Source organism: Nicotiana attenuata, chromosome 9 (genome assembly GCF_001879085.1).
Source record: "Nicotiana attenuata strain UT chromosome 9, NIATTr2, whole genome shotgun sequence".
NCBI classification, from domain to species: Eukaryota; Viridiplantae; Streptophyta; class Magnoliopsida; order Solanales; family Solanaceae; genus Nicotiana; species Nicotiana attenuata.
Window position 1 is genome coordinate 27435077 of NC_031997.1, and position 9555 is coordinate 27444631.

The window sequence follows — 9555 nt, forward strand, 5'->3', positions numbered from 1 at the left end:
GCTGAAGAAACGTGTTAGAAGTTTCAGTTCTTTTCTGAGACCTTTAAACCTGTTTCGATTTAATTGCTTGCCCTTTCATCTTTGCACTCGATTAATGGTGGAAACCCTAGAATTTGGGGGGTTCTTCCAAGTTTGGCTATGTGATTTGCCTGAACTAGGGTTTTATTTCAAAACCCCCAACTCTTCAGACCAATTTCGAGTCTCTGAACTGAGTTGGGACATCCTTGTCTTTCATACGACTCTGAATTTTGCTAAACTCTCCTAAACTCTTTTACACTGGATTCTTCTACTGATTTTACAATGACACGACATCTTCTTTCATGCTTGACATGTCTGTATGCTCTTTATATGTGATGAACTTCCCTCTAAAATGGCTTTCGAATTTGTGATTAGTTCAGACTCCCTTCTGAATAGGTTTGATTGATTTTCTTTCCTTGTTTGGTGATTTTCCCTGTGACTCGACTTAAGTTAAAAACTTTTCTCAGCTTTTCTGACTTGGTTCATTCATACAAAATCTCTGACCTCTGATTTACTGGCTACTAATTGATTTTCTTACCTTAATTGTACAACCGCGTATTTCAAAATTCTGTACTTAAATAAAACATCTATGTATTTACCCGTAATTGCCTACTTTGCACAAAAAGCTTATTTAATTTCTTTCCTCAAATAGTTTTTACCCGTTTCTGAATTCCTTAATTAAGGGAAGTCTTGTGTGATTGATTCTTAATTGATATTCAGTTCCTTAACTGCTTTCTTGCCTTATTTCTGCCTGATTTTCACACTATAAAGGCACGACCCTTTCACAAACTCAACAGAATTCACAATCCTTCTGAACTCATACTCACACATAATAGTATTCTCTCTTCTTGTCTGCACTATGGCCTGTTTACAAGACCTACTGCTTTTCTCTATTTGTTTCTTTGAAACTGGTATGTCCTGATTTAAGCAGCATCACAACAATGTGTTTATTTACAGATTGTGTATCTAGGTCTACTTACTGTTCCTGTAGAGTTCAATATTTAAATTAGCATGCTGATTTCTTTTTGCCTGTTTCTGTTATGAATCCCTATTCCCTATCCCCTTATGTGTTTGAGCTATGGTTTAAGACATGGCAATGTGTAAGTTATTGTCCATGAATTAAACTTGATCCTTTGGGATCCCAGCCTCTAAACAATGTGTTCTAACAGGCTTATGGGTATGCTAGCACTCCCTATTGCTGGGTATGCCCACAACCTGCTCTTGCTTCTTTCAACTTCCCTATTTCCCTTGCACCCCTATGTGTATTTATTTGTAACTATTTCTCTTTCCCTTTCCCCCTTTTAGCACTATATTTCTGCACTTGCACTCTCTCTTAGTCCCTAAGTTCTGCCCCCCTCTTGTGAGCCTTGCCTTGGGACCTTGAGTTCCCTCTGAACTTGGACACTTGAGGGTTGGCCCTTCCACACTGCACTATGTCTTAATCTGGTGATACATTTGGGTGTGAGCACTGTCCGGAGTCCATATGAGACTCTTAGGGAACTCTGACACATCGAAATGGGAGAAAGGCTTTGGATCATGATCTCATTGGAGTTGGTTTACTTCATATTTCAGACAGGAAGTCTAAATCAGGCTCTCCTTGGTTGTACTTTTAATTTCTGATGTATTCTTTTATTTTTCTGGGCTGTAGTAATTTGTAATAAACTCTTGGGGATGGCTAGTGAAAAAGGGAGGGATAACTATTTATGCAAAAGGGTAAATATCCTGCCTATAGGTACTTTCTGAATTTCTGCAGTCTCATATAGATATCCTGTCTATAGGTTATTTCTGAATTTCTGCATTCTCTCATATAGATACCATGTCTGTAGGAATTCTGCATTTCTCATATAGATACCATGTCTGTAGGAATTCTGCATTCTCTCATATAGATACCACGTCTGTAATTACCCGGAAATCTAAATTCTGCATATAGAAAATATACCTATAGGTCTTTCTGAATCTTGCATATCCATTCTTCATTAGGCAATCATGTTTATAGGTCTTAATCAATCAACTGCAATTACATATCATGTTCATAGGCTCAGCATCTAGATATCATGTCCATAAGGTTTCTGCATTTCCCCATGTCTATAAAAAGGTTTAAAAATCAACAACGCATAGAAAGCATGTCTATATGAGCATTTAATCAAGTCTGAATCGCTTCACTCGCTTATAAGTCTAAAACCAGTAATAATGACGTACCATCAGTTGCAGAACTTATGATCTCTCACTAAAACTTGTCTTTCTTTAATAACTGACAACTTTTCTCAAATCAGTATGTATTCAGTTACTTCATTGTTTCTGAAATCAGTAGATATCATGCCTATAGGACCCTCGTCCAACACTTAGGCAAACTATAGGGTAAATTTTATAAACTGAATCAGATTTTTATTTGCTACAACCAGCAGGCAGGCCTGATTCGGGCTTTTTATCTGAACTATGTAACAAATCAGTCTGCCTCAACCTTTAAGTTTTAATCAGACCCTAAACAGTATGTGCAAGACATGCTAAATTGTGTGCTTCTCTGTCAAAGGAGGTATATCTGAGCCTTTTACTTGTTATGCGCTTCCCCCAACTTGCTATACGTGTTTTTGTATATTGCCTTAGAGTTTTGCCTTTGAAACTATAAAAAAGCCTAATATCCCTTCCCTTTAGGATTAGTAGTTCTAAATGCCTCCGGGACTGATAGGATTGGGGCGGGTAATAGCATACAATAAGTAAACGAGACCATTCCGCGCTTTAATACTCTAACGGGGTGGGAAAGGGTAGATATGGATATGATGACCACACGATAATATCACGTGTAGCCCCTCACTGAGGAGTGATTACCGGATGTTGTGTGGGGTGATCCATATTATTTATAAACCTAGGACCCTCCCTACCTTTGTTTCTTTGCTTCTTCTCCAATTTCAAACTATTTCTTTAAGAAAAATCAGCTTTCTTTTGGTTCTTTCTAACTTTGTTTATTTGTAACCATTATGTGAAAATCCCCTCTTACTTGAATTTTATTTGCCTATGTGTTATTTGCGCTTAAGTTCACAACAATAGTTTGGTCGGGAACCATACTAGTGGATCCTGAGTGGTGCCTAACACCTTCCCCCTGGGATAATTTCAAGCCCTTACCCAATCTCTGGTTATTCAAATCAAACCCAATTCCCCAAAAGGGAACGAGTTGTCCTCCCAAATGTCATAAACCCGATTTCGCGAGAAAAAGGGGGCGCGACAGCATGGCGACTCTGCTGGAGATTTCTTTTAGGCTTTTACCATTTCAGGCTATTATTGTGACTTTACGCTTCTTTATATGTCTTTATTTGCTTAATGCCTTCAAGTACTTAATTCCCTCTTCTACTACAAAACTAACTTGTCTTTTGTTTCTTTCCCTTATTTCTTTTACTGCTTTCCTTTGCTGCCTCCCTTTATTACTGTTTTAAATTATTGTAATTCTTGCTTTATGAACGTGCAAATACGTGACAACTTGTTTAAATTATTGCAACTGCATGTTTTCAACATCATATTCCACTCGTGCCAAACAAAATACCATAGCAACGATTATAATGAGTGGTTGCGCTCTTTCGATATTATTACCCCCTAAATCCGGCAAAGGCATATTTGCGGTAAAACCTGTCGATCAACGGTGTAGTCACGGTTCCGCGCCTTTCCCTCTTGAGTTGTCCGCTCAAGGGTACCAATCTGAAACCCCATAGAAACCCTTTCTATTTAAATTGTGCATGCATCATGGTAAAACCTAGCCGAGTCAGTTATGTTGTCCGCATAATGACTCTTTAAGATAGCCTTGTCCAAAGTCCACCGGGTTTCCCTAAAATCCAAACGGACGTTATCACGTTCTGTGCATTTATTTGGAGAACTAAAATTCTTTGATGCCAATTGTTGATATTAAATAGTCGAGTCTGGTGGGGGTAAGGGCCAAACCCTTTTGTCTTGCAAAAATATGAGGCATGAAGTCCCTAGATTCGGCATGGTCACTAACATCCACCCCAAACTGCTAAGCTGGTGGAAGGATTTTAACTCCAGTGATCAGACTCTTATCCGGAAGTACTTGGGGAACCTACCCTCTCTCTTGGAAATTCAACCCAATAACAAAATCATAGAAGCTGCTACTCTATTCTGGGATTGTGATAGGTATGTGTTCCACTCCGGAGACATTGAGATGACACCCCTGCTCGAGGAAATAGGAGGACTGGCTGGTATACCGTGGGAAACTCCGGGTTTGTTAATGCCGGAAAACCGCAAGGGTAGAGATTTTCTCAAAATGATGGGTCTAAAGAAGAATCCAGACTTGACATGTTTGAAAGAATCATACATTCCCTTTGACTATTTGTACGAAAGGTACGGTCATAGCAAATCTTATCGTACTTATCCCGATGAGTTCGCCCTTACATCATTGGGGCAATCCACCGAAGGGTCTTTGTCTTTATGTTCTGCTTCTTGGGGATGATAGTGTTTCCGATGAAGAAAGCAAGGATCCATACCAGGCTAGCTATGGTCACCAAAACTCTAATGGAAGGGATTGACGGACAACCATTCAGTCTCGTACCAATGATCATTGCAGAGATATATCGAGCGCTAGAAAGGTGTCAACAGGGAGCCAAACACTTCGAGGGTTGTAATCTGCTACTTCAACTTTGGCTCGTGGAACATCTCCAAAAGGGTGAGTACCGACAGGAAATCCATCGAAGGGACTGGGACGATCATATCGCTTTTCATCACCCAAAGCGAATGAATTACATGCCCAACATGTTCGCCCAACCAGAGAATGGGTCGAACCCTTCAAAAATCTGACTGAGTACCAGGTACAATGGATGTTCGAGTGGTTCCCAATCGAGGAGTTCATCGTGCGGTCCAGGGACGCACCTTTCTTGATACTAATCGGCTTAAGAGGAACATACCCTTACGTACCTCTTCGGGTTATGAGGCAAGCGGGCAGGAAGCAGGTTATACCCAGGGTCGACAAGATGAGTCACTTCCGGGCTGACTTCCAGAACGACGATAGTCCTTACAGGTTCCAGGCTCAGCACATGTGGCACTGCAAGATTGTATTGGGAAGGGATACCATCGAACCAGACAGATACCATGCTGGTTGTACCCCATACTATTCAGGCTGGCTGGAGGATAATCACAATGGTCTGGGTCAACCCGGGTTTGTTCGAGGTCACAGGATCATCGATGAAAAGGCTGAAGCATAGGTCAAGTACAACCAACTGCGCAAAAGGCTTCGGGAATGTGAAAGTGAGCACCGTGAAATACAAGAAGCCAACCAAAGGCTGATTGAAGAGTGGAAAGACATGGCTGTCAGTGCCAACAAGCGACCGGGATACTTGGAGCGGGGTTTAGTTGAGCTGGAAAGGAAATAAAGGATCGAGGATTGCCAGAATGCTGAAGGAAACGAGGGCGGGCACCTAGCCAGAGCCCGCCTGTTTGCTGGGACTTCGCGAGCTGGTGAAGCTGTTCGATGGAGCCAAAGATGCTGAGTCTGGGGAAGGTCCTTCTGGGACCAAATAGATAGAGTTTTCATTTCTGCTTTATAAAATGTAATAAGGCCTATGGCCACTAGTAACATTTTTATTTCCTGTTATTTAGTGTCGTTTTGGGATTCGTCTACTTTTATCAATAAAATGAGGCATTTAGCATTCTAAGTTCTCCAAATCAACTTGTCGCTGGGCCTACCTCGGGCACAAAGAGGTTCCCTAAATTAGGACACGCTTTATCTTTCCGCACTATGTGTTTAAATATTGCAACGTTTTTTTTATAATCCTCATTGACTTGTTACCCTTTTGTTTTTACTTTTGTTTATTCCCCTCCCCAAAGGTTAGTTCGTGAACTCTGGCAACATCATCATATTTTACGAGATCCAGGGGCCCTCTACCTACTCCTCCTCTCAGTCCTGTCAAGCACAAGGACAAAGGGAAAATGGAATATTTGAACAACGCCAGAAAGGAGAACTCAACTGAACGGGTACAGGTCACTCATGGTCACGGTACTCTGTTCCCCAAGGAAAATGCATCCGAACTAGAACAAAAGCTGTTGAAGTTTCAGGAAGAACTTGATCAAGTTCGGAATCTGGCAAATCTGTCATTTTCCTTCACTACTCCAGAGGTTACTTTCCCAAATACTCAAAATCCTGTACCTCCACAAAATATCCCAAAGCAACAAAACCACCCCATTCCTCACCACCACTACAATACCTGCCATACCTCAAATAACACCCCATTGCTCATCCCAGAACTCCAGAACTCCACAAATGACCACTGCCAACATATACGCCCATCTACGTGGAGACCGTGCCGCACTCCACCCAGCCCATTTCAAGCACACCCGAGTCTGATGATAAGGACTTGCTCATCGAAAACCTGGCTGAAGAGCTTAAAAAGTTGACTTGCAGAATTCAAGGCGTTGAAGGAAGTAAGGGAATTGAAGGGCTGAACTACGAAGATCATTGCATACAGCCCGATGTCGAACTGCCCGAGGGGTACAAACCTCTTAAGTTTGAGATGTTTGATGGTACAGGAGATCCAAGGGTCCATTTGAGAACATACTGTGACAAGCTGGTTGGAGTAGGAAAAGACGAGAATATCCGCATGAAGCTTTTCATGAGGAGTTTGAAGGGAGATGCCTTATCTTGGTACATTAGCCAAGATCCGAAGAAGTGGTCGAACTGGGTAAGCATGGCGTCCTATTTTATGGACAGATTCAGGTTCAACACAGAGAATGCACCAGATGTGTTCTATATTCAAAATTTGAAGAAGAAACCCACAGAAATATTCCGTGAGTATGCTACTCGATGGAGGTTAGAAGCTGCTAAGGTTAGGCCTGCTTTGGAAGAAGAGCAAATGAACAAATTCTTCGTTCGGGCCCAAGACCCACAGTATTATGAGAGGCTGATGATGATCAAAGGCCACAAATTTTCTGACATTATCAAGCTGGGAGAAAGAATCGAAGAAGGCATCAAAAGCGGTATGGTTACGAATTTTGAAGCCTTGCAAGCTACAAACAAGGCCTTACAGTCAAGCGGTGTGCCCAAGAAAAGGGACGTAGGAGCCGTAATGGTGGCACAGAGAACCAAATCTCCCGTCAAATACCAAACATACCCAATGCCTCCAATCACATATCAGCCTACCCCAAACTACCAAGCACCCTCATCCTCTTACCAAACTCCACCACTCACTTATCAATCACCTCCCGCATATCACCCCACTTCACCCAAATACTCCCAACCAGCACATGTTTACCAAGCCTACAACATTCAACCATCCCACTACCAATCCCCTCCTCCATGCCAAAATTTTCCTAGACCTCGACCTAACTTTGATCGAAGACCCTCAAAACAGTACACGGCCATTGCTGAACCTATCGACCAGTTGTATGAAAGACTCAAGACTGCTGGTTACGTCACCCCTATCCCTGCTGCTCCTGAAAACCCTTCTCAGTGGGTTACTCCAAATAAGTCCCGTGCATACCATTCCGGCATGAAAGGACACACCATTGATGAATGCCGCTCTCTGAAAGATAAGATCTAGACTTGATTGATAATAAGATTATTATGGCAAAAGAGCCTGCTCCGAATGTCCGCAATAACCCTCTGCCAGATTACAAGGGTGGAGGCGTTCACATGATTGAAATAGAGGATGATTGGGACCCCAAGGGATCGATCGGTTTGATCACAGAAGGTGATGATCCAAAGCAACCAATAGTCACCCTTAATCCGATCATAGTCCAGATTCAGCCCTCTGGGGATGCCGAGGTAAATATTTCCATACCGATGGAGTTTGAAGCGCCACCATCTACAAAGACGCCCGCGCCAATTGAGGTCGAATTCGTGTCTCCAGCAAAGGCACCTACACCATTTGAAGTTGCAGTTTTACCGCCCAAGGTACAGGCGCCGTTCGGAGTAAAGATAGCCACGCCAATTCCAGTGGCAATGTCAGCCGTAACACCGTTCCATACAAAGGCTATACCATGGGACTACACAGTCGAGGCAAGAAGGAGAGGCAAGGTTATATTCGGAGAAGCTATTGCGGCACAGGATATGACGAGAACTGGTAGAGATTATACCCCGGAGCATTTGGCCGAGTCAAGCAAGCAGGCCTCTAGTCGGCCAACCATCACTGAAACTGGACCCGATGATCTCCGGAGAAAGATACAAGCCAAGGAATACTCGGTCATTGACCAGCTGAACAAAACACCGGCACAGATTTCTATCTTAGCGTTGCTACAAAGTTCCGATGCACACAAGAATGCCTTGTTGAAGGTGCTGAGTGAGGCATATGTACCAAGAAACATCACCGGAGGAGAGATGGCGAACATGGTAGGGCAGGTATTGGAAAGTCACAAGATCACTTTTCACGAAGATAAGCTGCCACCAGGAGGGTTGAGTCACAACAAGGCGTTGCACATCACCGTGCAATGTGAAGATTATTTTATCACCAGAATCCTGATTGATGGAGGGTCCAGTCTCAGCATTTGTCCGTTGGTAACACTCAGGACATTGGGAAAAGGGCTGCATGAGATCAAGGACGAGGCCATCAACGTCAAAGCTTTTGACAGTTCTCAAAGGTCCACCATTGGGGAAATTAGCTTGTGTTTGCAAATGGGGCCTACTTGGTTCGATGTGGATTTTCAAGTGATAGACGTGCCGGCATCTTACAATTTGTTGTTGGGATGACCATGGATTCATGCCACGGGGGCCGTAGCATCCACGCTACATCAAGCAGTGAAGTTTGAGTGGAATCACCAGGAGGTGATCATTCACGGCGACGGTAGCAACCCTATATACAGTCGCCAGACCATCCCAACAATCTGAGGCAGAAGAAAGATAGGTGGGGAGACCTATCACCACATCGAGCGAGTCAACGCCGTTGACAAGGACAAATGGTGGGACAACAAAATCAAGAGCATATTGAATTGGAGTGAGTACGAACCGGGTAAAGGGCTTGACAAGAACCTCCAAGGAATCGCTAAGCCCATAAAGCTCAAGAAGCATGGCACCACTTTCGGTCTAGGATATGAGTACACCTGGGAGGAATTTAACAACAGGTCACCATGCTTGGATCAGACTTTCCAACCGGCCGAAGTTATCTACAATTTCAAACTATTTCTTTAAGAAAAATCAGCTTTCTTTTGGTTCTTTCTAACTTTGTTTATTTGTAACCATTATGTGAAAATCCTCTCTTACTTGAAGTCTTTATTTGCCTATGTATTATTTGCGCTTAAGTTCACAACAATAGTTTGGCCGGGAACCACACTAGTGGATCCTGAGGGGTGCCTAACACCTTCCCCTTGGGATAATTTCAAGCCCTTACCCAATCTATGGTTATTCAAATCAAACCCAATTCCCCAAAAGGGAACGATTTGTCCTCCCAAATGTCATAAACCCGATTTCGCGAAAAAAGGGGGCGCGACAATTAGTAACCACCGAGATACTCACCCATTGTGGAAGAAGTATCTGGCATAGTGGATATGAGTGGATCCCAAATATTTCGTGAAAAGTTGAGGACCAAGTCAGATCTCGAACTCTTACTTCAC